At 51.0% G+C, this 27,263-nt stretch overlaps 10 pseudogenes; 4 read left to right on the forward strand and 6 right to left on the reverse strand.

Moving 5' to 3' along the window:
* Positions 1 to 1,877: 1,877 nt before the first annotated feature.
* LOC141269175 (5S ribosomal RNA) lies at positions 1,878 to 1,997 on the forward strand (annotated as a pseudogene).
* A 924-nt stretch (positions 1,998 to 2,921) lies between these two features.
* LOC141268079 (5S ribosomal RNA) lies at positions 2,922 to 3,040 on the forward strand (annotated as a pseudogene).
* A 621-nt stretch (positions 3,041 to 3,661) lies between these two features.
* Positions 3,662 to 3,781, forward strand: LOC141268746 (5S ribosomal RNA; annotated as a pseudogene).
* A 932-nt stretch (positions 3,782 to 4,713) lies between these two features.
* LOC141269839 (5S ribosomal RNA) lies at positions 4,714 to 4,832 on the forward strand (annotated as a pseudogene).
* A 2,888-nt stretch (positions 4,833 to 7,720) lies between these two features.
* On the reverse strand, positions 7,721 to 7,839 carry LOC141268947 (5S ribosomal RNA; annotated as a pseudogene).
* Positions 7,840 to 8,760: 921 nt separating this feature from the next.
* Positions 8,761 to 8,879, reverse strand: LOC141268616 (5S ribosomal RNA; annotated as a pseudogene).
* Positions 8,880 to 9,822: 943 nt separating this feature from the next.
* LOC141267565 (5S ribosomal RNA) lies at positions 9,823 to 9,942 on the reverse strand (annotated as a pseudogene).
* Positions 9,943 to 10,563: 621 nt separating this feature from the next.
* On the reverse strand, positions 10,564 to 10,682 carry LOC141270288 (5S ribosomal RNA; annotated as a pseudogene).
* A 941-nt stretch (positions 10,683 to 11,623) lies between these two features.
* LOC141268663 (5S ribosomal RNA) lies at positions 11,624 to 11,743 on the reverse strand (annotated as a pseudogene).
* A 621-nt stretch (positions 11,744 to 12,364) lies between these two features.
* Positions 12,365 to 12,483, reverse strand: LOC141267575 (5S ribosomal RNA; annotated as a pseudogene).
* Positions 12,484 to 27,263: the final 14,780 nt, after the last annotated feature.

The raw sequence follows: 27,263 nt of genomic DNA on the forward strand, positions 1-27,263 counted from the left end.
CGTTCCTCCTACGTCACTCACGTCTCCTCCCACATCACCTAGTATGTCGGTTTCTCGTATGTCAGTCATGTCTCCTCCCATGTCAGGTTTCTGTATGTCCGTCTCTTGGTCAGACCCACGGTGACCTTCAGTTACAGACACGTGTCTTACTTCTTGTTCATTTTCCACATTACAGTCAGAATCAGTATCACCGTCTGACACTTCTACATTATTTTCCTGCTTAGAAATCTCTAACACAAGACTAAGAAAAAAATCTACCAAATGTAGAATATTTCTCAATTTCTGTTTGTCTCTATTTACCAATTTAGAAGTTAACTGTAAATTCTGCAATTCACATTCTTTGTATAAACTGAGCCACAAAACTTCTATGTCATCTCCTACATTACCTTTGAAATTAATATTACTTTGTTTAGCAAAAGAAGAAATTATATCCATATTTTGCTTACCTTAAGATTCCTTGGCTTCTCTTTATCAACACGTCCTGTCTTCAGTTCGTCTGATTATTTTCCTGTGTGATTCTGTTCCTTGTTAGTACCTCTGCTTCCTGTCTTTCCTCAGTCTGTAGGTCCTTTCTGCTTCTCGTGACAAACTAGTGAATTTACTGACACGTGAACAATAGCTGTTCAGCTCGTCAGGACTCCCCCCTTGTTCACGGAAGAAATTCACTTACTTAATTTAAAAAACAAAAAAACAGGACTGGCTGGCTCACCATTGTAAAATAATACTCTTCCTGTATTATTTTTTTCTACTGAGGACTTCTCAAAGTATCAATATCACGATATTCTTATAAAAAAATGTATCTATTTATTCTTGGATTGTCCATTAAAAAGAATCAGATTGCAGCAGGTACATACAATAATTAGTTATAAAGTAATTGTCCATTTGTCCATAATTTGCTTAATTGTTGAGATTCACCCATCTTTCCTTGGATCCTGGCTGGTAAATCATGTGTTTGTCCAGCATGTGTCCAGGCCTACATGTAATCTGCTTCTCAGCATGAAGATTCTGTGTCTTGTGGGGTGGGCAGAGCAAGAGAGCCCCCCTTTCTGTACCATGGGCTTTTATAGCCAGTCGTATGGACACCTGTTCTACATATGGTAGTGAACCAAAAATACACACACAAATAACGCATGTCAACTAGACACGATGGCTGAGGCATAGAACACAGAAAAATTATTATCGATTAACATTCCAAATGAATTTCCATAATTAACCATTTAACAGAGACCGCCTGGGAATGCCAGGTGCTGTAGGCTTTTGCTTTTTCCTTCCTTCCACCAGCAGGGGCCACTCTCTTCTATGCCTTTTTTCCATTCCCTTTCACAAGTGCACACATTCATTCTCTTTTCTTTTTTTCATTTGCTTTCTCTCTTGCGCTACTTCATCTCTGCAAAATACCAGCATCCTTCTGATCACCGTGGGCCTCCAGCATTGTTGCTTCTTTACTTTTAATACTAGGCTCCTTTTCACCAGGACCAGCATCTCCCGCGTGGCTGGAGGCAACCACCGGTAACCCCAAGCAGAAGACCTTTGCAGGCAACACGACCCTCCCCCCTGAAGAGCAGCTCAAAGTCACTGGCAACCATCTCACCCTCTTCCTTCATTCACCCCTGGACGTCTCGCTCAGCCCCCAAGTTACGGGTCCAGCTTGCTCTTTCTGTCACATTACCGTGATGAAGGGTTTAGCCTGCAGGAGACCCTGCGCTGAGACATTTTTGAAGACACCTGATGCGGCGGGTGAATCACTGCTAAACAAACCACTCCTGTAGGGACGGCACAGCCTTTGTATTGACCCTTCGGAGCCCGCCCCGTCACGGCCAGATTGCTCGCCACAAAGCGATCCTGAGAAAGGCTGGCCGGGCGATGGATCGAGCAGTGTCTACTGGCCATACCACCTTGGATATGCCCTATCTCGTCTGATCTCAGAAGCAAAGCAGGGCTGGGCTCGGACAGTACTTGGATGGGAGACCTCCTGGGAGCACCGGGTGCTGTAGACCATTTTGATTACGTTTTGCCCTACTGCCCAGCTCGGCTAGCATGGAACGGCGCCTTGCCGGACACCGACCTTAAGTAACTTAGATGATGGAAGCCCAAGGCCTCTGAGCCAGTTTGCAGCTAAGTACGCTACCCCGCCGCCTTCATGCAGGTCTGACACCGAGCTCCTTGCCACGGCTAGGAGTGCTTATTGACTCCGCAGCTCGCCGTGTGGAAATGATGGTTTTAAAAGCACCCGGGGCCGTGAAGGGGCCAGGCTTTCAGCAGGTGCCCAGGGAAGGTTTAGGATGCCGGCCGCCTAGCGAGGGCCAGCAGAAGTAACATGTTTCTCTGCAAAGAAGATTGTGTAACCAAGCCAGACGGCTGACAAAGAGCTAACCTCAGGGCAAGGAAGGAATTGGGGAGGGGGGGTGGTGATTCCTGCTAGGGCCCTGAAATCATAAAACAGGCAGGAGAGTCTGACGCATGGTGACGGAGAGGTTGTAGGGGCAGATAGGGGGTGTTGTCACGTGCGAGCACGTGTGCATGCTGGCTTGTGTGTGAGAGTGCGCTTCCTAGGTGTGGCGCGCTGCAGACAGTCAAATGGATTGTTCCCTTTCATTAAAAGTTAATCCCCGGCTGCAGGCTATTAGAAAGCAACTAACCGCGCTCTACTCACCCTACCCGGGTCTACCGGTGAGTCTCGCCTCTGCTCCCGGCCTGTGGCATTGGCCGTGAAGCCGACGTTCCGTCGACAGCGCTGCAGCCGATCAGTGAGCTCAGCGGCTCTGAGTGGGGCGTTGTATCTACAAGACCTTTTAAGGAAGCCAGCAAAAAAATTGAAGAGAAGGGAAAGCACAAAAGGACCTGGTTTTGCTGAGCACTGGAAAGGGCAGCCGGCAGCTAGACGTTAAAGTAGAAAAGCAGCAAGTGAGAGAATTGTTTCTGCCTATGGCCACACCACCCTGAACACGCCTGATCTTGTCTGATCTCAGAAGCTAAGCAGGATTGGGCCTTGTTAATACTTGGATGGGAGACTGCCTGGGAAAACCAGGTGCTGTAGGCTTTTGCTTTTTCCTTCCTTCCACCAGCAGGGGTCACTCTCTTCTATGCCTTTTTTCCATTCCCTTTCACAAGTGCACACATTCATTCTCTTTTCTTTTTTTCATTAGCTTTCTCTCTTGTGCTATTTCATCTCTGCAAAATACCAGCATCCTTCTGATCACCGTGGGCCTTCAGCATTGTTGCTTCTTTACTTTTAATACTAGGCTCCTTTTCACCAGGACCAGCGTCTCCCGTGTGGCTGGAGGCAACAACCGGTAACCCCAAGCAGAAGACCTTTGCAGGCAACACGATCCTCCCCCCTGAAGAGCAGCTCAAAGTCACAGGCAACCATCTCACCCTCTTCCTTCATTCACCCCTGGACGTCTCGCTTCGCCCCCAAGTTACGGGTCCAGCTTGCTCTTTCTGTCACATTACCGCGATGAAGGGTTTAGCCTGCAGGAGACCCTGCGCCGAGACATTTTTGAAGACACCTGATGCGGCGGGTGAATCACTGCTAAACAAACCACACCTGTAGGGACGGCACAGCCTTTGCATGGACCCTTCGGAGCCCGCCCCGTCACGGCCAGATTGCTCGCCACCAAGCGATCCTGAGAAAGGCTGGCCGGGCGATGGATCGAGCAGCGTCTACTGGTCCTACCACCTTGGATACGCCCGATCTCGTCTGATCTCAAAAGCAAAGCAGGGCTGGGCTCGGACAGTACTTGGATGGGAGACCTCCTGGGAACACCGGGTGCTGTAGACTATTTTGATGACGTTTTGCCCTACTGCCCAGCTCGGCTAGCATGGAACGGCGCCTTGCCGGACACCGACCTTAAGTAACTTAGATGATGGAAGTCCCAAGGTCTCTGAGCCAGTTGGCAGCTAAGTACGCTACCCCGCCGCCTTTACGCAGGCCTGACACCGAGCTTTTTGCCACGGCTAGGAGTGCTTATTGACTCCGCAGCTCGCCGTGTGGAAATGATGGCGTTAAAAGCACCCGGGGCCGTGAAGGGGCCAGGCTTTCACCAGGTGCCAAGGGATGGTTTTGGATGCCGGCCGCCTAGCGAGGGCCAGCAGAAGTAACATGTTTCTCTGCAAAGAAGCTTGTGTAACCAAGCCAGACGGCTGACAAAGAGCTAACTTCAGTGCAAGGAAGGCAAGGAAGGAATTGGGGAGGGGGGGGTGATTCCTGCTAGGGCCCTGAAATCATAAAACAGGCAGGAGAGTCTGACACATGGTGATGGAGAGGTTGTAGGGGCAGATAGGGGGTGTTGTCACGTGCGAGCACGTGTGCATGCTGGCTTGTGTGTGAGAGTGCGCTTCCTAGGTGTGGCGCGCTGCAGACAGTCAAAGGGATTGTTATCTTTCATTAAAAGTTAATCCCCGGCTGCAGCCTATTAGAAAGCAACTAATTGCGCTCTACTCACCCTACCCGGGTCTACCGGTGAGTCTCGCCTCTGCTCCCGGCCTGTGGCATTGGCCGTGAAGCTGACGTTCCGTCGACAGCGCTGCAGCCGATCAGTGAGCTCGGCGGCTCTGAGTGGGGCGTTGTGTCTACACGACCTTTTAAGGAAGCCAGAAAAAAAATTGAAGAGAAGGGAAAGCACAAAAGGACCTGGTCTTGCTGAGCACTGGAAAGGGCAGCCGGCAGCCAGACGTCAAAGTAGAAAAGCAGCAAGTGAGAGACTAGTCTCTGCCTACAGCCACACCACCCTGAAAACGCCCAATCTAGGCTGATCCCAAAAGTTAAGCAGGGTTGGGCCTGGTTAGTACTTGGATGGGAGACCACCTGGGAATACCAGATGCAGTAGGCTTTAGCTTTTTCCTTCCTTCCACCAGCAGGGGGCACTCTCTTCTATGCCTTTTTTCCATTCCCTTTCACAAGTGCACACATTCATTCTCTTTTATTTTTTTCATTTGCTTTCTCTCTTGCACTATTTCATCTCTGCAAAATACCAGCATCCTTCTGATCACCGTGGGCCTCCAGCATTGTTGCTTCTTTACTTTTAATACTAGGCTCCTTTTCACCAGGACCAGCGTCTCCCGCGTGGCTGGAGGCAACCACCGGTAACCCCAAGCAGAAGACCTTTCCAGGCAACACGACCCTCTCCCCTGAAGAGCAGCTCAAAGTCACTGACAATCATCTCACCCTCTTCCTTCATTCACCCCTGGACGTCTCGCTCCGCCCCCAAGTTACGGGTCCAGCTTGCTCTTTCTGTCACATTACCGCGTTGAAGGGTTTAGCCTGCAGGAGACCCTGCGCCGAGCCATTTTTGAAGACACCTGATGCGGCGGGTGAATCACTGCTAAACAAACCACACCTGTAGGGACGGCACAGACTTTGCATGGACCCTTCGGAGCCCACCCCGTCACGGCCAGATTGCTCGCCACAAAGCGATCCTGAGAAAGGCTGGCCGGGCGATGGATCCAGCAGCTTCTACTGGCCATATCACCTTGGATACGCCCAATCTCATCTGATAATATCACAGCGTACCATAGCAATCAGTAATATCCATCTAATTATTATCAAAATATTAAAATAAATTATGTTTGGAATAATAAACAATAATAGATAATAATTCATTAGCAATCAAGTTCTCCATATGATAGAACATTTTTATGTCATAGGTGTAATTACCTTTTCCAACCCATAGGTGTCAGTGTATTTTGAAAAAACAAGTTTTTATATCTTTATTAAACCAATAATATCAAAGAATGTATACTCCTGAACCAAAATGAATAAATATATGAATGTATGAATGAATGAATGAATGAATGAATAAATGAATGAATGAATTGTTGTGTTTACTCAGAAAATGTAAACATTTTTTTCCTTAGCAATATATATTTAATGAAGCAATACTCTTGTATTAGACATTACTTTATTAAATATTAATGTGTTTTCTCAATTGAGATATTGAACTCAAATAAAATCAAATGAGAATTAAAAAATTAAAAAGTAGAAAAATAAGAAGTATAAAGTAAGAATAAAATTTTAAAAATGAAAAATAAAATTAAGAGTAAAAATAAGAATAAAAATAAAAATAAGGCCTTTAAATTTTAATGACAAATGCAGAGTAATTATATTCTCCATAAAAAATACCCTTATATCTCCATTATCTGGATGATTTCATATTTGTCATAACCTTGTACCACCAAAAAATATTAAATTATGCAACTTTGCATGTAATACCCTTCTTAATTATACCATAGTACCTTATTATTATTTCTTCTTTATTAAAATGTGTGGAAAATAAGTATTGATCAAAAATTGATTATGTAATCAGGATCAAAAACACATTTTCCCCCTTAATACCAAAAATATTATTTTATAAAATTTATGTATATATCAGAAAAAAATTAAAAATAATTATTCTTCTAGAAATATTGTGCATAAATTTCATATCGATGAGTAGCATAGATTTCACTAAAGAGAGGTGTGTACCTATTTAGGTAACCATTAAAAATAATATTATAGTTATTCAAGAATATTATCATGTGGAAAATTATTCTAAATATAAATTTGCTTTGTAAACCATTTTGATGTGTGGTTGCCCTTATTCACTATTAGTTAAATCAAGAAATAATAATTATTAAAGAAGGATAGAAATATATATATGTAGATACAGTACATGTACAGTAGATGTCTAATACAAGAGTATTGCTTCATTAAATATATATTGCTAAGGAAAAAAATGTTTACATTTTTTGAGTAAACACAACAATTCATTTATTCATTTATTCATTCATTCATTCATTCATACATTCATATATTTATTCATTTTGGTTCAGGAGTATACATTCTTTGATATTATTGGTTTAATAAAGATATAAAAACTTGTTTTTTCAAAATACACTGACACCTATGGGTTGGAAAAGGTAATTCACCTATGATATAAAAATGTTCTATCATATGGAGAACTTGATTGATAATGAATTATTATCTATTATTGTTTATTATTCCAAACATAATTTATTTTAATATTTTGATAATAATTAGATGGATATTACTGATTGCTATGGTACGCTGTGATATTATCAGATGAGATCGGGCGTATCCAAGGTGGTATGGCCAGTAGACGCTGCTCGATCCATCGCCCGGCCAGCCTTTCTCAGGATCGCTTGATGGCGAGCAATCTGGCCGTGACGGGGCAGAATCCGAAGGGTCCATGCAAAGGCTGTGCCATCCCTACAGGTGTGGTTTGTTTAGCAGTGACTCACCCGCCGCATCAGGTGTCTTCAAAAATGTCTCGGTGCAGGGTCTCCTGCAGGCTAAACCCTTCATCGTGGTAATGTGACAGAAAGAGCAAGCTGGACCCGTAACTTGGGGGCGGAGCGAGACGTCCAGGGGTGAATGAAGGAAGAGGGTGAGATGGTTGCCAGTGACTTTGAGCTGCTCTTCAGGGGGGAGGGTCGTGTTGCCTGCAAAGGTCTTCTGCTTGGGGTTACCGGTGGTTGCCTCCAGCCACGCGGGAGACGCTGGTCCTGGTGAAAAGGAGCCTAGTATTAAAAGTAAAGAAGCAACAATGCTAGAGGCCCACGGTGATCAGAAGGATGCTGGTATTTTGCAGAGATGAAATAGCGCAAGAGAGAAAGCAAATGAAAAAAAGAAAAGAGAATGAATGTGTGCACTTGTGAAAGGGAATGGAAAAAAGGCATAGAAGAGAGAGCACCCTGCTGGTGGAAGGAAGGAAAAAGCAAAAGCCTACAGCACCTGGCATTACCAGGTTGTCTCCCATCCAAATACTAACCAGGCCCAACTCTGCTTAGCTTCCGAGATCAGATGACATTGGGCGTGTTCAGGGTGGTGTGGCCGTAGGCAGAGACAAGCCTCTCACTTGCTGCTTTTCTACTTTGACGTCTGGCTGCCGGCTGCCCTTTCCAGTGCTCAGCAAGACCAGGTCCTTTTGTGCTTTCCCTTCTCTTCAGTTTTTTTGCTGGCTTCCTTAAAAGTTCTTGTAGACAGAATGCCCCACTCAGAGCCGCTGAGCTCACTGATCGGCTGCAGCGCTGTCGACGGAACGTCAGCTTCACGGCCAATGCCACAGGCCGGGAGCAGAGGCGAGACTCACCGGTAGACCCGGGTAGGGTGAGTAGAGCGCGGTTAGTTGCTTTCTAATAGCCTGCAGCCGGGGATTAACTTTTAATGAAAGGGAACAATCCCTTTGACTGTCTGCAGCGCACCACACCTAGGAAGCGCACTCTCACACACAAGCCAGCATGCACACGGGCTCGCACGTGACAACACCCCCTATCTGCCCCTACAACCTCTCCGTCACCATGCGTCAGACTCTCCTGCCTGTTTTATGATTTCAGAGCCCTAACAGGAATCACCCCCCCCTCCCCAATTCCTTCCGCACCTTCCTTGCACTGAGGTTAGCTCTTTGTCAGCCGTCTGGCTTGGTTACACAAGATTCTTTGCAGAGAAACATGTTACTTCTGCTGGCCCTCGCTAGGCGGCCAGCATCCAAAACCTTCCCTGGGCACCTGCTGAAAGCCTGGCCCCTTCACGGCCCCGGGTGCTTTTAACGCCATCATTTCCAGACGGCGAGCTGCGGAGTCAATAAGCACTCCTAGCCGTGGCAAGGAGCTCGGTGTCAGGCCTGCGTGGTAGAGTACTTAGCTGCCAACTGGCTCAGAGGCCTTGGGGCTTCCATCATCTAAGTTACTTAAGGTCGGTGTCCGGCAAGGCGCCATTCCATGCTAGCCGAGCTGGGCAGTAGGGCAAAACGTCATCAAAATGGTCTACAGCACCCGGTGTTCCCAGGAGGTCTCGCATCCAAGTACTAACCAATCCTGACCCTGCTTAGCTTCCAAGTTCAGACGAGATCGGGCGTGTTCAGGGTGGTGTGGCCGTAGGCGTAGACAAGCCTCTCACTTGCTGCTTTTCTACTTTGACGTCTGGCTGCCGGCTGCCCTTTCCAGTGCTCAGCAAGACCAGGTCCTTTTGTGCTTTCCCTTCTCTTCAATTTTTTTGCTGGCTTCCTTAAAAGGTCTTGTAGACACAACGCCCCACTCAGAGCCGCTGAGCTCACTGATCGGCTGCAGCGCTGTCGACGGAACGTCACCTTCACGGCCAATGCCACAGGCCGGGAGCAGAGGCGAGATTCACCGGTAGACCCGGGTAGGGTGAGTAGAGCGCGGTTAGTTGCTTTCTAATAGCCTGCAGCCGGGGATTAACTTTTAATGAAAGGGAACAATCCCTTTGACTGTCTGCAGCGCGCCACACCAAGGAAGCGCACTCTCACACACAAGCCAGCATGCACACGTGCTCGCACGTGACAACACCCCCTATCTGCCCCTACAACCTCTCCGTCACCATGCGTCAGACTCTCCTGCCTGTTTTATGATTTCAGGGCCCTAGCAGGAATCACCCCCCCACCTCCCCAATTCCTTCCGAACCTTCCTTGCCTTCCTTACACTGAGGTTAGCTCTTTGTCAGCTGTCTTGCTTGGTTACACAAGCTTCTTTGCAGAGAAACATGTTACTTCTGCTGGCCCTCGCTAGGCGGCCGGCATCCAAAACCTTCCCTGGGCACCTGCTGAAAGCCTGGCCCCTTCACGGCCCCGGGTGCTTTTAACGCCATCATTTCCACACGGCGAGCTGCAGAGTCAATAAGCACTCCTAGCCGTGGCAATGAGCTCGGTGTCAGGCCTGCGTAAAGGCGGCGGGATAGCGTACTTAGCTGCCAACTGGCTCAGAGGCCTTGGGGCTTCCATCATCTAAGTTACTTAAGGTCGGTGTCCGGCAAGGCGCCGTTCCATGCTAGCCGAGCTGGGCAGTAGGTAAAAACGTCATCAAAATGGTCTACAGCACCCGGAGTTCCCAGGAGGTCTCCCATCCAAGTACTGTCTGAGCCCAGCCCTGCTTTGCTTCCGAGATCAGATGAGATCGGGCGTATCCAAGGTGGTATGGCCAGTAGAAGCTGCTTGATCCATCGCCTGGCCAGCCTTTCTCAGGATCGCTTGGTGGCGAGCAATCTGGCCGTGACGGGGCGGGCTCCGATGCCTCCATGCAAAGTCTGTGCCGTCCCTACAGGTGTGGTTTGTTTAGCAGTGATTCAACCGCCGCATCAGGTGTCTTCAAAAATGTCTCGGCGCAGAGTCTCCTGCAGGCTAAACCCTTCATCACGGTAATGTGACAGAAAGAGCAAGATGGACCCGTAACTTGGGGGCGGAGCGAGACGTCCAGGGGTGAATAAAGGAAGAGGGTGAGATGGTTGCCAGTGACTTTGAGCTGCTCTTCAGGGGGGAGGGTCGTGTTGCCTGCAAAGGTCTTCTGTTTGGGGTTACCGGTGGTTGCCTCCAGCCACGCGGGAGACGCTGGTCCTGCTGAAAAGGAGCCTAGTATTAAAAGTAAAGAAGCAGCAATGCTGGAGGCCCACGGTAATCAGAAGGATGCTGGTATTTTGCAGAGATGAAATAGCGCAAGAGAGAAAGCAAATGAAAAAAAGAAAAGAGAATGAATGTGTGCACTTGTGAAAGGGAATAGAAAAAAGGCACAGAAGAGAGTGCCCCCTGCTGGTGGAAGGAAAGAAAAAGCAAAAGCCTACAGCACCTGGTAGTCCCAGGCTGTCTCCCATCCAAGTACTAACCAGGCATGACACTGCTTAGCTTCCAAGATCAGACGAGATCAGGCATGTTCAGGGTGGTGTTGCCATAGGCAGAGACAAGCCTCTCACTTGCTGCTTTTCTACTTTGAAGTCTGGCTGTCGGCTGCCCTTTCCAGTGCTCAGCAAGACCAGGTCCTTTTGTGCTTTCCCTTCTCTTCAATTTTTTTGCTGGCTTCCTTAAAAGGTCTTGTAGACACAACGCCCCACTCAGAGCCGCTGAGCTCACTGATCGGCTGCAGCGCTGTCGACGGAACGTCAGCTTCACGGCCAATGCCACAGGCCAGGAGCAGAGGCGAGACTCACCGGTAGACCCGGGTAGGGTGAGTAGAGCGCGGTTAGTTGCTTTCTAATAGCCTGCAGCCGGGGATTAACTTTTAATGAAAGCGAACAATCCCTTTGACTATCTAGAGCGCGCCACACCTAGGAAGTGCACTCTCACACACAAGCCAGCATGCACACGTGCTCGCACGTGACAACACCCCCTATCTGCCTCTACAACCTCTCCGTCACCATGCGTCAGACTCTCCTGCCTGTTTTACGATTTCAGGGCCCTAGCAGGAATCACCCCCCCCTCTCCAATTCCTTCCGCACCTTCCTTGCCTTCCTTGCACTGAGGTTAGCTCTTTGGCAGCCGTCTGGCTTGGTTACACAAGCTTCTTTGCAGAGAAACATGTTACTTATGCTGGCCCTCGCTAGGCGGCCGGCATCCAAAACCTTCCCTGGGCACCTGCTGAAAGCCTGGCCCCTTCACGGCCCCGGGTGCTTTTAACGCCATCATTTCCACACAGCAAGCTGCGGAGTCAATAAGCACTCCTAGCCGTGGCAAGGAGCTCGGTGTCAGGCCTGCGTGAAGGCGGCGGGGTAGCGTACTCAGCTGCTAACTGGCTCAGAGGCCTTGGGGCTTCCATCATCTAAGTTACTTAAGGTCGGTGTCCGGCAAGGCGCCGTTCCATGCTAGCCGAGCTGGGCAGTAGGGCAAAACGTCATCAAAATGGTCTACAGCACCTGGTGTTCCCAGGAGGTCTCCCATCCAAGTACTGTCCGAGCCCAGCACTGCTTTGCTTCAAAGATCAGAAGAGATCAGGCGTATCCAAGGTGGTATGGCCAGTAGACGCTGCTTGATCCATCGCCCGGCCACCTTTTCTCAGGATCGCTTGGTGGCGAGAAATCTGGCCGTGACGGGGCGGGCTCCGAAGGGTCCATGCAAAGGCTGTGCCGTCCCTACAGGTGTGGTTTGTTTAGCAGTGATTCACCCGCCGCATCAGGTGTCTTCAAAAATGTCTCGGCGCAGGGTCTCCTGTAGGCTAAACCATTCATCGCGGTAATGTGACAGAAAGAGCACGCTGGATCCGTAACCTGGGGGCGGAGCGAGACATCCAGGGGTGAATGAAGGAAGAGGGTGAGATGGTTGCCAGTGACTTTGAGCTGCTCTTCAGGGGGGAGGGTCGTGTTGCCTGCAAAGGTCTTCTGCTTGGGGTTACCGTTGGTTGCCTCCAGCCACGCGGGAGACGCCGGTCCTGGTGAAAATGAGCCTAGTATTAAAAGTAAAGAAGCAACAATGCTGGAGGCCCACGGTGATCAGAAGGATGCTGGTATTTTGCAGAGATGTAATAGCGCAAGAGAGAAAGCAAATGAAAAAAAGAAAAGAGAATGAATGTGTGCACTTGTGAAAGGGAATGGAAAAAAGGCATAGAAGAGAGTGCCCCCTGCTGGTGGAAGGAAGGAAAAAGCAAAAGCCTACAGCACCTGGTATTCCCAGGTGGTCTCCCATCCAAGTACTAACCAGGCCAAACTCTGCTTAGCTTCCAAGATCAGACGAGATCAGGCGTGTTCAGGGTGCTGTGGCCGTAGGCAGAGATAAGCCTCTCACTTGCTGCTTTTCTACTTTGACGTCTGGTTGCCGGCTGCCCTTTCCAGTGCTCAGCAAGACCAGGTCCTTTTGTGCTTTCCCTTCTCTTCAATTTTTTTGCTGGCTTCCTTAAAAGGTCTTGTAGACACAACTAGTGTTGAGCCACCCCCTTAGTGTTCGAGTTCGGTTCGGTTCGTCGAACACCCGTGTGTTCGCCGAACTGTTCGTCGAACACCTTCGAACACCGTTAAAACCAATGGCAGGCAAACAAAAACACATAGAAACACATAGAAAACACCTTCAAAGGTGTCCAAAAGCTGACAAACTGCTCAGAAGACATAACTAACACATGGAAAAGTGACAAGTACATATAGTCATGCGAAAATAAAAGAGGTGGAGGAGTAAAAGGAGGGGGAGACACAGATATAGGCATGTCATGCCCTTCTAAAATCCAAAAAGTGAGAAGCCGACACGGCCAGTCCGCTCCTGCCCGTGCCACCTCCGTGTCGCCGGGTTTGTGCCAGAGCCGCGGTGGACCCTGACGGCCAGCCCCCCTCTCCTAATACTGGTGCCTGTCCGCTGGTGGGTGGAGCCCCCCGCGGTGGAGGGGGAGTAACATCTGCAGAAGAAAGACCATCTTCCAGCCAAACTAACATGTCGACTTCTTTTCGTGGACAATGTGATGCGATCCCTTTGTTACGGACACGCCCATCGCTACAAATTCCAGATGAGGCACAAAAACAGCAGGTGCTTCAGCGGATATCAAGTGCTCCTTCAAGTGGGCTCTCCTCCACCTCAACTTCAACATCACAAATACTCCAGTCCTCAGAGGTGTCACCCCAATCGCACTTGCTTCCTCACAGCTCCCAAGTCTCCAGCTGCCCGTCTGAGTATGGGGTAACACAGATGGTTGAGTCTGCACAGCTGTTTACTCATACTATAGCCTGGGAAACGGAGGTCTGCTCCAGAGCTTCTGTTAATCCAGACGAGGAAATGATCTGCACTGATGCCCAGAATCTTTATAAGTCGGATCCAGGACCAGATGAAGAAGGTTCTGAGCATAATGTAGACCCTCGTTCCCAAACTGTAACTCCTGTTGGTGGAGACAATGATGAAGACGATGATGAGACTCAAATACCTGATTGGAGCGACAACTTGACTTTTCGGTCAGGGCAGGAAGAGGTTGGCTTTGAGGACGACGGGTGTGATAACACACAGGGTGATGATGACAAGGTTGGAGATCCCACTTACTGTCAACCCACAGTCAGCCAGTCGATGAGGTCACCCGGGCCTTTGCCTGGCCTTTGGGATGTCGCGGTGGTCGGCTCCCTGGCCCGTACCCTGGGGTCACTCTTTAAAAGGGTGGATAATTGTTAATTTTATAAGAGTTTGTGACACCACCTGTGGTATCTGGTGATAAGCACCAGCGCTGCAGCAGTCCACTGAGGCCCGTGATAAGGCAGCTTGATAGTATAGCTCCCCACAGGTGGAGCTACGTCTCAGGGCAGCGTATGCAGGGGGAATGCAGGACAGGCGAGACCCAGCTGGGTCAGAGCAAGAACGGAAACGGACACGGTAGTCACTTCAGTACCTTTTACTGGAGGAAATTCAGGCACATCCTGGAGCACTGTAGGGTGAAGGGTGCATATCAGGATCATCCCCAATGAGCGGGTGTAGGGCCTCCTGTTTCTTGCCTCTGCGCAGTAAGTTTCTGACCTGCCTGGAGCTAGGCCTAACTTTGTCTCTGTCCTGCGCTGGCTGACCTTGTGGTAGGGCCTTCTCTTGAAGTTCACGCTCCCAGTATGCGGGGCCTAAGCGTCTCCTGGCTCTGTTACGTATCAGCACCTTAGCGATCCTGGGACTTGTAGTTCTCCAGGGATTCCGGTTATGCCTTACTGGGTCATAGAGATCCCGGTAAGCTCGGATCCGGTGTCCGGTAAATGCTTCGGGGTGAGCTGGTTAAGCTCCTCTGCCCCTTATGTACTAACTCGCCACTCGCCTTCGGCCTACTCGGGCCCTCAATAGGCTATACACACTAACGGCAGCTTGCCGCGCTTCACCGATCTTATGACGCCGGCACACGTTAAGCTCTATCTGGGCTCCCTGAATCTAGCTAGCAGGAGCCTCGTGCTCCACTGTTGAACTATTAACTGAGTTCTCTAGACTAGACTGAGCTCCACTGCAGACTGACCTCTCTTAGGCTTCTCTACTGCAGGAACTCTTCAGAGGAACTGAACTGCCTAGCTCCACCTTCCCTATTTATATCCCTAACGGGCTCCCTCTGCTGGTCTGAGGTGGAAGGTGGAGATGTGTGAATGTTTATGGGGGCCTCTTGTGGAGGATTCCATCAATACACTCTTCTAGGATCTGTGATACCAAGCGCAGCGGGGCGTCACAGATGCTATTGACGACGAGGTTAGGTTGCGCCTTCCTGGACAGAGACGGAGTACTGGAAGCACGTCAACAACTGCATCCTCAACCACAACTCCGCCTCTGACCACAAGTCATAGTGGCTCTTCAGGTCGCATGGGCTCTAAGCCTTGCATAGCCTGGGCATTTATTCAGATCGATAAGGATGACCCAACTCGTGTTATCTGTAATATTTGTCACCAAAAGCTAAGTAGAGGCCAAAAAATCCATAGTTTGAGTACTTCATGCATGTACCGTCACATGGATATGAAGCATAAGTTGCAGTGGGAAGCTCACTGTGCTACAATGCGGCCTAGCAGGCTGGGCCAACCACCGTCTGCCCCATCTTGTGCATTCGCGGCCTCTTCATCCTCTGTGACTGGGGGGACAGAAGTCACACATGTTTTTGGACGCAGACCTGCCACCTCTTTACCTGCAACAGCCAGTGTGATTGGCAGGTCGTCAGTTCATTGGGAAGTGGAAACACCTGCTGGTGTTGAGAGCTCTCTGACATCGAGAGCACCACCTTTGGATCAAGGCAACCTAACATGTCCGCCTGCATCTTCCTCACAGACCGGCAGTTTGCCAGGGACACCCTACTCAACCCCGTCAAAGCACAACAGCCAGCCCTCGGTCCCTCAGATGTGGACAAGTAAAAGACCATTTCCTCCTAGCCATGAGAAAGCTAAGAGGTTGAATTTCACCATCTGCAAGCTGTTGGCTACAGAAATGCTGCCTTTCCGCCTGGAGGACACAGTGGATTTTTGAGACCTTATGTCCGTCGCAGTGCCACAGTGTAGCATCGGCGTCTCTGCCCCGTTCTAGGCAGAGACGCCGTCCCTCTCACCTCCCCGCTCCTGGCGCGGTGTCCTCCAGCGCTGCTCTCCCCGCTGTTTCCGGCACTCGCTCCTTCCCCGGCAGTGTGCTTAGGGCGCGGGCGCGCGCTCCCCCTCTCTTGAAGGGACCGCGCGCGCCGTCCTAAGGAGTCCCCGGCCAATTGCCGGAGGACCTCCCATATAAAAGGCACCTCCTCCAAAATGGAGGTGCCCGAGCAATGTTGTAGCACTGTTCGCTACTCTGCTTCAGCCCTCAGGTCCCGTTGCCAGTTACCTGCCAGATACCTGCCAGATTCCTGCCAGTCTGCTGTCTAATTCCTGCCTGATATCCTGCTACCTGCCTGCTAGCCTGAGGTCCGACGGTCTGCCTTACTACTCCTGTCAGTCTGTCTAAGGACCAGCTTGCCCGCTCACCTGGGAGCGCACATCAACTACCTGCCTGCTTGCCTGAGGTCCGACGGTCTGCCTTCCAACTCTTGTCAGTCTGTCTATGGACCAGCTTGCCCGCTCACCTGGGAGCGCACATCTGCTACCTGTCTGCTAGCCTACCTGGAGACTGTCCCGGTCACCTGCTGTGACTGCCTGCCTGGTCGCCACCCGCTCCCTTACAAGGACCGCCCCCTTGTATAGTAGCCCAGAGGTTCCGCCTCCCAGACCCGTTACAGTTTGCTCGGGCCATGGAACCCGGTGGCCCCCAAGATCCCTCGCTCTCGGACCTGTGTCATGAACTGTCCCGTCAGAGGACAAAACAGGAGTCCATCCTGGGTCACCTGCGGAATGTCAATTCTCGCCTGGACACTCTGACTGCTCTGCCTGCAACCACCGCCAGTGCCATGACTCGCAATCCGGCAGCTCCACTGCCCACTAATAACAACGTATCCTACCCCGGACCCCGGCTTTCTACACCTCCTCGTTTCGGAGGCGACTCCGCCCAGGCTCGGGGCTTCATAAATCAGTGCACCCTGCACTTTGAACTCCTGTCTCACCAGTTTAACTCCGACAGGGCCAAAATTGCCTTCATCATGTCCCATCTCACCGGAGAGGCCCTGGCCTGGCTAAATCCTCTATGGGAGAGAGGAGACCCCCTGGTGTCCGACTTGCCTGCCTTTCTCACGGCTTTCCGGAAAGTCTTCGACGAACCCGGACGGAAGACCTCATCCGCATCATCTCTGCTACGCCTCCGTCAGGGAAGTCTCACCGTGGGCCAATATGCCATACGGTTCCGTACCCTTGCCTCGGAGCTGGCCTGGGATAATGACGCTCTGGTTTCCGTCTTCTGGGAGGGTCTGTCCGGCCATATAAAAGATGAACTTGCCGGTCGGGATATTCCTACCACTCTCGATGACCTAATAACTCTTGCCACCCGGATTGACCTGCGGTTCCAGGAGCGTGCCAAAGAGGTCACCCGTGAGAGGAGGTTTCCACGTCTAGCTCCTACTTTTCAGAAACCCGTCACTCCCTCCGTCTCTCCTCAGCTACACTCTCCTGAGCCTATGCAGGTCGACCAGACCAAGATGGTCGGTTCTCGCCAAGAATCTCGCCGACCGAGGGAAGCTGTTTCTATTGTGGCAGTATGAAGCACTTCATCCGTTCCTGCCCGGAAAAGCCGGGAAACGCCAGTGTCTAGGACCACTCGGAGAGGTCGTCCTAGACAAAAGTAAGCCCTCTCCGTCTCTGACCTTACCGGTCTCTATTGCTTGGGGAGAAAACCGTCTCTTTGAACTCGCCCATCTGGATTCTGGAGCTGCTGGAAACCTCATCTCCCAGTCTCTGGTAGAGAGATACCATATTCCCACCAAGTCCCTGGCTGAACCATTGTCAGCCGCCTCCGTGGATGGAAGACTTCTCTCGGAGACCATCCTGCTCGTCACAGAACCCATAACCCTGCAGGTGGGAATGCTGCACTCTGAGGAGATCTCATTCCATGTGCTGTCCGGACTTTCTCACTCCCTGTTGCTAGGTCTACCTTGGCTCCAGACACATGAACCCGTATTGAACTGGCGGTCCGGTGAAGTACTCCGATGGGGTCCTGATTGCCATAGGACCTGCCTGGTCCCGGTCCGTCCACTTCGCCCTCAGCCTACTCCAGCTAACTTACCTGGTCTCCCGGCTCCCTACTGGCCCTATGCGGACGTCTTCGGTAAGAAGAAAGCTGAGACGTTGCCACCCCATAGGCCATACGATTGCCCGATCGACCTGGTACCTGGCACCACTCCTCCCCGTGGGCGTATCTACCCGTTGTCTGCAGCCGAGACCCGAGCCATGTCTGAGTACATTGAAGAGAATCTGGCTAGGGGATTTATCCGAAAATCTACCTCCCCGGCTGGAGTCGGATTCTTCTTTGTCAAAAAGAAAGACGGCTCGCTACGTCCCTGTATTGACTACAGAGGACTCAATCTCATCACGGTAAAAAACAAATATCCCCTGCCACTCATCTCCGAATTGTTTGACCGTCTCAAGGGTGCCAGGATCTTCTCCAAGCTGGATCTACGAGGAGCGTATAATCTGGTCCGTATCCGTCAAGGAGACGAGTGGAAGATGGCATTCAATACCCGGGACGGTCACTACGAGTACCTTGTGATGCCCTTCGGTCTCTGTAATGCTTCCGCGGTCTTTCAGGAACTAGTCAACGACATCTTCCGTGACCTCCTGTACTCCTGCGTAGTGGTATACCTGGACGATATCTTGGTCTTCTCTCCGGATCTCCCCACACACCGGAGGGATGTTCGTCAGGTCCTGCTTAGGCTTCGGCAGAACCACCTTTACGCCAAATACGAGAAGTGCCTCTTCGATCAGACCTCCCTTCCGTTCTTGGGCTATGTCATCTCCCAAACAGGTCTGCAAATGGATCCCGAGAAGCTCTCTTCCGTTCTAAAATGGCCTCGTCCTGAAGGTTTGAAGGCGCTACAGCGATTCCTGGGCTTCGCTAATTATTATCGTCTTTTCATCCCACACTTCTCGTCTCGGACTGCTCCCATGTCTGCACTTACCCGTAAGGGGGCTAACCCCAGAACATGGTCGCCTGAAGCCGAGGAGGCCTTCCTTTCCCTAAAGAAAGACTTCGCCTCTGCTCCCGTCCTGCACCGTCCGGACTGTAATAAACAATTCTACCTGGAGGTTGATGCCTCCTCTTCCGGAGCCGGAGCGGTGCTCACCCAGAAGTCTTCTACTGGGAGAATGGTAACGTGCGGCTTCTTCTCCAAAATCTTCTCCTCGTCGGAGCGCAACTACTCCATTGGAGACTGGGAATTGCTAGCCATCATATTGGCACTGGGAGAGTGGCGCTATCTGCTTGAAGGGGCTCTCTACCCGGTAATTATCTACACGGATCACAAAAACCTGGCATATCTCCAAAATGCCCAGAGACTCAATCCTCGCCAGGCCCGGTGGTCGTTGTTTTTTGCCCGCTTCGACTTCATTCTTCATTTCCGTCCGGCGGACAAGAACGTCAAAGCTGATGCCTTGTCCCGGTCCTTCCTGTCCTCCGATCAAGAGGAGGAACCTACGCACATCATCGACTCCTCCAAGGTGATGAATGTGGCCCCCTTGGATCTGACTCGTCTTCCACCCGGTAACACGTTCGTAGCTGTGCCAGATCGGGAGAGGGTTCTTCGCTGGGGACATTCTTCTAAACTAGCTGGCCATGCTGGCCAAAAGAAGACCTTCCAACTTATTACCCGGCATTACTGGTGGCCTACCCTGCGTAAGGACGTGGTAGACTTCGTCGCGGCCTGTTCATCCTGTGCCCGTAACAAAGTTCCCCGACATCTACCTGCCGGCCATCTCCTGCCCCTTCCCGTACCTGCTGCTCCTTGGCAACACATCGCTATGGACTTTATCACCGACCTTCCAGTTTCTGCCGGTTGCACTGTCATTTGGGTTGTCGCTGACCGTTTTTCTAAGATGGCCCACTTCATTCCCCTGCCTGGTCTTCCGTCTGCACCCGAGCTGGCTAAAGACTTTATCCGCCACATCTTCCGTCTCCATGGTCTGCCCCTCCACATCGTGTCGGATCGTGGGGTTCAGTTCACCTCTCGCTTCTGGAGAGCCACATGTAAGCTGCTGGACATTACCCTGGATTTCTCCTCCGCTTACCACCCTCAGTCCAATGGTCAAGTGGAGCGGATCAATCAGATCTAGTCCAGCTACCTCCGGCACTTCGTTGATGCTCACCACTCGGACTGGGTGGATCTCCTACCATGGGCCGAGTTCTCTTATAACAACCATGAGAGCGAGTCCTCTTCCAAATCCCTGTTCTTTATAGTCGGTGGCCAACATCCCCGGATTCCACTTCCTGTCTCCGTTTCTGTGGACATCCCTGCTGCGGAGTCTCTTGTCAGCGAATTTTCTACTATTTGGGAGAGCACCAGGTCCGCTCTTCTTCTCTCCTCTGAGCGGATGAAGAGATATGCTGATAAGAGACGTCTGGATCTGCCCCAATTCCGTCCTGGAGACAAGGTTTGGCTCTCATCCAAACATGTGCGGCTCAAAGTACCCTCCTACAAGTTGGGTCCTCGATTCATCGGCCCCTTCGAAGTCCTCAGGCAAATTAACCCTGTGGCCTACAAATTAAAACTCCCGGCCACCCTACGGATCCCCAACTCCTTCCACGTATCTCTCCTCAAACCCGTTGTCTTTAACTTTTTTTCCAAAAATCCAGGTGCCCCTCCTACTCCGGTTTCTGCTGATGACATCTTTGAGGTAGAGAGTATTCTGGCCTCCAAGAGGGTAAGAGGAAAAACCTTTTTTCTGGTAGATTGGAAGGGATTTGGTCCTGAGGAGAGAACTTGGGAACCCAGGGAGAACATCAACGTCCCGCTTCTCCTTGAGAAATTTCTTTCTGGCCAAAAAAAGAGGGGGCCTAAAGGGGGGGGTACTGTAGCATCGGCGTCTCTGCCCCGTTCTAGGCAGAGACGCCGTCCCTCTCACCTCCCCGCTCCTGGTGCGGCGTCCTCCAGCGCTGCTCTCCTCGCTGCTTCCGGCACGCGCTCCTTCCCCGGCAGTGTGCTTAGGGCGCGCGCGCGCTCCCCCTCTCTTAAAGGGACAACGCGCGCCGTCCTAAGGAGTCCCCGGCCAATTGCCGGAGGACCTCCCATATAAAAGGCACCTCCTCCAAAATTGAGGTGCCCGAGCAATGTTGTAGCACTGTTCACTACTCTGCTTCAGCCCTCAGGTCCCGTTGCCAGTTACCTGCCAGATACCTGCCAGATTCCTGCCAGTCTGCTGTCTAATTCCTGCCTGATATCCTGCTACCTGCCTGCTAGCCTGAGGTCCGACGGTCTGCCTTACTACTCCTGTCAGTCTGTCTAAGGACCAGCTTGCCCGCTCACCTGGGAGCGCACATCAACTACCTGCCTGCTTGCCTGTGGTCCGACGGTCTGCCTTCCAACTCTTGTCAGTCTGTCTATGGACCAGCTTGCCCGCTCACCTGGGAGCGCACATCTGCTACCTGTCTGCTAGCCTACCTGGAGGCTCTGCCGTCACGTGCTGTGACCACCTGCCTGTCCAGTGACTCCTGCCCGCTCACCTGGGAGCGCTCATCTGCCGCCTGTCTGTTGGTCTTCCTGGAGGCTCCGCCGTCACATGCTGTGACCACCCATTTATCCAGAGACTCTCGCCTGCTCACCTGGGAGCTCACGTCTACCATCAGCCGCCACAGGTCGTACCAACCCTTTACCCAGAGACTGCCCCGGTCACTTGCCGTGACCATCTGCCCGTTCACCCAGAGACTGCCCCGGTCACTTGCCGTGACCATCTGCCCGTTCACCCAGAGACTGCCCCGGTCACTTGCCGTGACCATCTGCCCGTTCATCCAGAGACTGCCCCGGTCACTTGCCGTGACCTCCTGCCCGTTCTTCTAGAGACTGTCCCGGTCACCTGCTGTGACTGCCTGCCTGGTCGCCACCCGCTCCCTTACAAGGACCGCCCCCTTGTATAGTAGCCCAGAGGTTCCGCCTCCCAGACCCGTTACACCCAGTACCAGATGCCCAGTCGGCACTACTTCTCAAAGAAAGGTGTGCCTGCGCTCCACCAGCATGTCGCACACAACATCACCGCTTCTTTGAGAAACTCTGTGTGTGACAGGGTGCATTTCACCACAGACACTTGGACGAGTAGGCATGGACAGGGGCGTTACATGTCGCTGACAGGGCACTGGGTAACTATGGTGACAGCAGGACAAGGGGCTGCTGTCCAAGTCTTGCCGTCCCCGCGAGTTGTACGTCAATCCTCTTTATCTAGAAGTTCCTCCACTGCTTCTGCCTCCTCAACCTCCTCTCGGTCCTCCACCTGCACCCAAAGCCTGTCTGGTAATGCCACCTGCTTTCTAAGTGCGCACCTCCTTACTATGCTGGCAGCAGGGCTCAACGGCATCAGTGTTTACTTTGAAATGTCTGGGAAATGTGAGTCACACAGCTGAGGACTTGTGGTCAGCTCTGGAGACCCAGTTTCATGAATGGTTGTCTCCACTGGACCTGCAACCAGGGAAGGCCGTGTGCGACAATGCTGCAAACCTGGGTGCGGCCCTTCGCCGGGGCAATGTTACACACGTGCCTTGTATGGCTCACGTGTTGAACCTGGTTGTCCATAAATTTTTAGCCCACTATCCCGGACTAGATGGCCTTCTGCAGAGGGCACGGTCGCTGAGTGCTCACTTCCGCCGTTCGCATCCCGCAGCTCAACGACTTACATCTCTACAGAAGTCGTTGGGCCTGCCAGTTCACCGGCTGAAATGCGATGTTCCGACGCGGTGGAATTCAACTCTGCACATGTTGCAGCGACTGTGGCAGCACCGACAAGCCCTTATGCAATAGTTTCTGACGTATAGCCTGGGCCAACGAGATCCAGAGGTGGGGCAAATCACACAGCAGGAGTGGTCTCAGATCAGGGACCTATGAAGTTGACGCGCCCCCTGGGCCGTGGGGTACCCGGAGCCGGGCCGGTAGACGCTGGGGGTTGTAGTCACTGTGACGGTGACCCGGTCCGTGACCCAGGGCGGTCAATCCAACGGTAATTTGTATATATGGATTTTATAATCTCCGACTACGCCACCTGTGGAGTGCGGCCAAAGGGGCCGCCGCTGCGGAACAGTCCTCTGAAGCTGGTGGTTTTGCTGCAATGGTATTATTACTCACCACAGGAAGAGTGTAGCTTCAGGGCAGTGTGGGTGGATGATGGTGGTTGTAGTGCAGGGAGTCAGTAATGAACACAGAGTCCATGTGATGCAGTCCCAAGATCTTTACTCACAGTTGTTGCAGTCCAGATTACAGGTACCAGAGCTATCTCACCCGTCGTGCTGTGCGTACTCAGTGAGGGGCTCAGTCCACCCCCAGATAGCTCTGGAGTACTTAGCAGGACCCCCTTCTGTGTGTCCTTTCTCTGGCCTTCTCCCTGCACCTCACACCCAGTGACACTTCTATCCGGTATCCTCGGGCCTTGGCGGGCGACTTGTGTTCCGTCCCCTGGGTCCTATGTGGCTACCTTCTTAGTGAGACTGGTGTGGACTTTTGCCTGCAGTACATGAAATGCTGCAGCCTCCGGTTTCTAGTTGAGCCTTGCTGTTTCTCCTCTAGTTGAGGGACCGGTTCCCCTTATCTGGCCTGACCCCTCTACCTCCTGGTAGCAGCGGGAGTACAGGTGGCCTTCTGCACGGCCCGTAGCCCTAGGGTCCCTTCAGTTCCTGGAGCCTTCCTGCTCCCACTCCTCTCTTCTCTCCTTCAGTCCTGGGCCTCCCAGGCTAGGCCCGCCTCCGGAGCATAGCTCATGCCGAGCCTCTGCTCCTGTCACTTTTCCTCCTCTGACTGGCTTGCTCTTTCTAAGATGGCTTCCTATTTATACTCTCCCTGTCATGTGCTCCCCTAAACTGCTCCCCTAAGCACCCACTACATAGGATCCTCCCACCAGCTAGGGACCTGGGACTGTGCTCTCCCTTAGGAGCAATCTCGCCCTAACCCCACTGCGGGTATGTGTTGGATGCAGGTGTTAGGGTCCCAAGCCATACGCCTTCCTTACCTGAGGGTGAGATACCACACCTCTGGGTGAGATGCAGTAACTCTGTGGTGACTGCACCCTCAGGGGCGCCACACACTTTTCTGCACAGTTTTGAAATGGCGACGAAGATGTTTAGTGCTGACAACGATGCCATTATCAGTATAACTATTCCGGTGATTTACATGCTGGAGCACACATTAAACAGAATTCAGAGTCAGGTGGTCGGACAAGAGGAGTTGGAGGAAGTAGAGGAGGAGTCGTATGCGGAAGGGATAACATCTCCAAGGTCCAGACGGTTGGCAGCACCAAGGAGGCAGGCATGGGAGGGTGGGGGAGAGGGATTAAACAGGGCGCATGGTAGCAGCCAAACTGTTGAGGAAGGTGCAGGAGCCGAGGAAGAAGTGGAGGATGAACTGGCGATGGGCATGGAAGACTCATCAGATGAGGGAGACCTTGATCACATTTCTGTTGTGCGAGGTTGGGGGGAGAGGGCAGAGGAAAGAAGCATGATTCTTACCTCGCTACCAACACAACAAGGACTTGGTCCTCCTGGATGCGCAAGACACATGAGTGCCTTCTTGCTGCACTACCTGCAACATGACCCTCAGATTGCAGAATTCGAAGTAATCTCGACTACTGGGTTGCCACACTCTTAGATCCCCGGTACAAAAGTAAATTTGCCGAAATAATTCCTGCCATAAAAAGGGATTGACGCATGCAGGAGTATCTGCAGACGTTGTTGCAGAATCTTACATGTGCTTTTCCACAAAACACCAGTGGTGCACGAAGTGAATCTCACAGTTCTAACTTGCCAACCGCGGGACTGTCGAGTCTTCATCACTCAAACCGTAACAGTAACACAGTATCTGCTGGTAACAGCAATTTTGTGAAATCGCTTCACCACTTTTTTAGACCATCCTTTGCAAGGCCACAGGAGACAAGAAGTCTGACACATAGTCAATGCCTAGAGAGGATGGTGCAGGAGTATCTCCAAGTGAACATCGAAGCCATGACTGTGTCACTGGACCCTTGCTCATTTTGGTATTCCAATCTGGAAAAATGGCCGGAGCTCGCCACTCACGCCTTGGAGATCTTGTCATGCCCTGCAGCCAGTGTTCTCTCTGAACGTGTGTTCAGCGCTGCTGATGGTGTGCTGACAGATAAGCGCACGCGGCTGTCCACTGAGAATGTAGACAGACTCACGTTCATAAAGATGAACAAATCATGGATTCGCAAGGACTTTTCTAATCCTGTGTTATCCTTGGGAGGCTAAAAGCTTGAGGATTTGGTAATATCACCTCACCAACCGTTTTAAGCAACTGTGGGGCAATTGATGCCACTTAACCCTAGAACGCATGACCATAAAAATCTACACTTTCATATACCTGGGGCCTTTTAGGCCCGTGTGCAAATAACATTGAATAACTCAAACTCAAATGACAAACAACTATATACATGAAGAATACCTAGAGTTTCAAAATTCTAACTAAAGTAATCTTGCAGAAAATAGAAAACAATTAACAGGGCGGGACTGCGAGGCCCCAGGTATGCGTTCTAGGGTTAAGTGGTGTCTGTGCCACAATTTTGGGAAAAAATGGAAACTCTTTTTGGAGTCCCCTTGCTGTGTCTTACGTGACGTTGGCATCGTCAATTCCAGGTGGGTTGGGTCGCTCCTCCCCCCCTTTTAACTGTAAGAAACTACATACACTATGGCTTGGGGTAACACAGATGATTGAGTCTGAAGAGCTGTTTACTCAGAGGTCTGCTCCAAATCTTCAGTGTCTGCTAGTCAGCGTAGAATTTTTAACTACATCTAGCCTAGGCAATACTTTGGGCGTAGTAGCCCAGCTGCGAAGCAAGCTGCACCGCCTGTGTATCTAATAAGAATTTTTAAATGCATCTAGCCTAGGCAGACTGTGGGGACCCCCAACCAAACCCAGACGCTCAGCCCCCCTACCGCCCCCCTTTCCTTGACAATACAATAATGTAACTCTTACAACTGGATGGGTGAGGATCGGTCACAGCTTTATTAACTCTTTATACTCATTCCATTAGAAAGACATTTTATTTCTAAAATAATTCAGCTTGTTGCAGCATGCCCTGGGTCTCCACTCCGGCAACTTGGCCAACAAGTGTAACTCTCCAACATGTCCTTTCTATTTCCAGGCCACGGAGGATCCTGCGTACTCGTATGCAGGACTCTGACCCCCACCCATCACTCTTAACGCTTGTTCCACTCCGTCCTGGAGTCCTGACAGGAATATGTCCAGTCCAATATCCATTAAGTGAACACCGTCGGGCCATATGAGGCCTGCTTTATCTCCTTCCAGTTGTCGGTGTCGTACCACTACACCGCCTCTGTCTCTTCTAAATTTTGCCATCCGAATATTTATTACCCGCCTTGTCCGTTCGATGGCCGTGATGTCTCGCGCACCTTGCCATACCGCTATCGGCACAATCTCTGACCATACTATAGCTAATTTTGTGAAAAATTCTCTGAAGCGCTCAGTGTCTAGTTTCATTATTGCCATTAGTTATGCGCTCTTGTGATGACCTAGGTTGTTTCCCCCGGCCTGTATAACTAAGATGACCAGACATCTTGCCTCTCTCCCTACCTTGATTACCTCCATTAGTACCTGTGGCCATAGCAGGCCTCTAATACCTCTCCAGTTGAAATATGTGTTATGAAACTCTAATTTCCTCCCGCCTGGGCGGACTTTCGCCCTTTAATCTGCCCAATATATATACGAGTGGCCTATAACCCACACTGTTGGCTTAGCGTCACCTGTAAAAGAAACAAACCACGTTAGGATAACAAGTCCGGTCTTATGTATCTTGCCAAACACGTGGATCACCATCTCTCTATCCTCTGAACTTCCGTTTCTGACAGTCCTGCTCTTGCTGCTTCTGTGGCCGCGCCTATGCGGAATGAGTGTGTCCCGTAATCTTTGGGGTGGTTCCCTGCCGATGTTATGCATTTATTAAATATAGCTTGAAACTGGTATCTTGATAATGGCGTCCCATCAATGTGTGATAGGAACAAATTACTTTGTGATCTGATGGTTAGATATGGTTTTACTATTGTTACCCGACTCAGTGTACCGTTTGTGGGTTGTAGAAGTACCCAAGTGCCCCTGCCCGCTGGAACCATTTTCAATTTGTGTATGCGTAGACGTATTGCATTATTGCCTATGACTACGTCCTGGTGTAATAAGCCTCCACTGGTGGTAATTTTGGATTGAGGGACTAATTCGCTTATGCATAGCGCCCCGAAGAAGGCGATCACAAATGCAGTAGACAGTAGTGTTGCTTCAAATTGTGAGTGTCATGTTAATGGTGTTAGGGATATGATGTGAGAAATCAGTTTTAGTGACACGGGACGGGACGTCTACACTCCTGACTTGGCTGACCCCTTTTCCACCCTTTTATGGATTGTCTGATGATGAATCTTTGTCACATCTCCCCAATTCAGTAGTTGGAAGTGAAATGCTACTCCGGTCAGACACCGCTGCGCTGACGCCCCTGATATGCCCCTCATCATTAGCTGGTG

The sequence above is a fragment of the Phyllobates terribilis genome, unplaced genomic scaffold (genome assembly GCF_046119375.1).
Source record: "Phyllobates terribilis strain yellow unplaced genomic scaffold, ASM4611937v1 Scaffold_4__5_contigs__length_816908805, whole genome shotgun sequence".
NCBI classification, from domain to species: Eukaryota; Metazoa; Chordata; class Amphibia; order Anura; family Dendrobatidae; genus Phyllobates; species Phyllobates terribilis.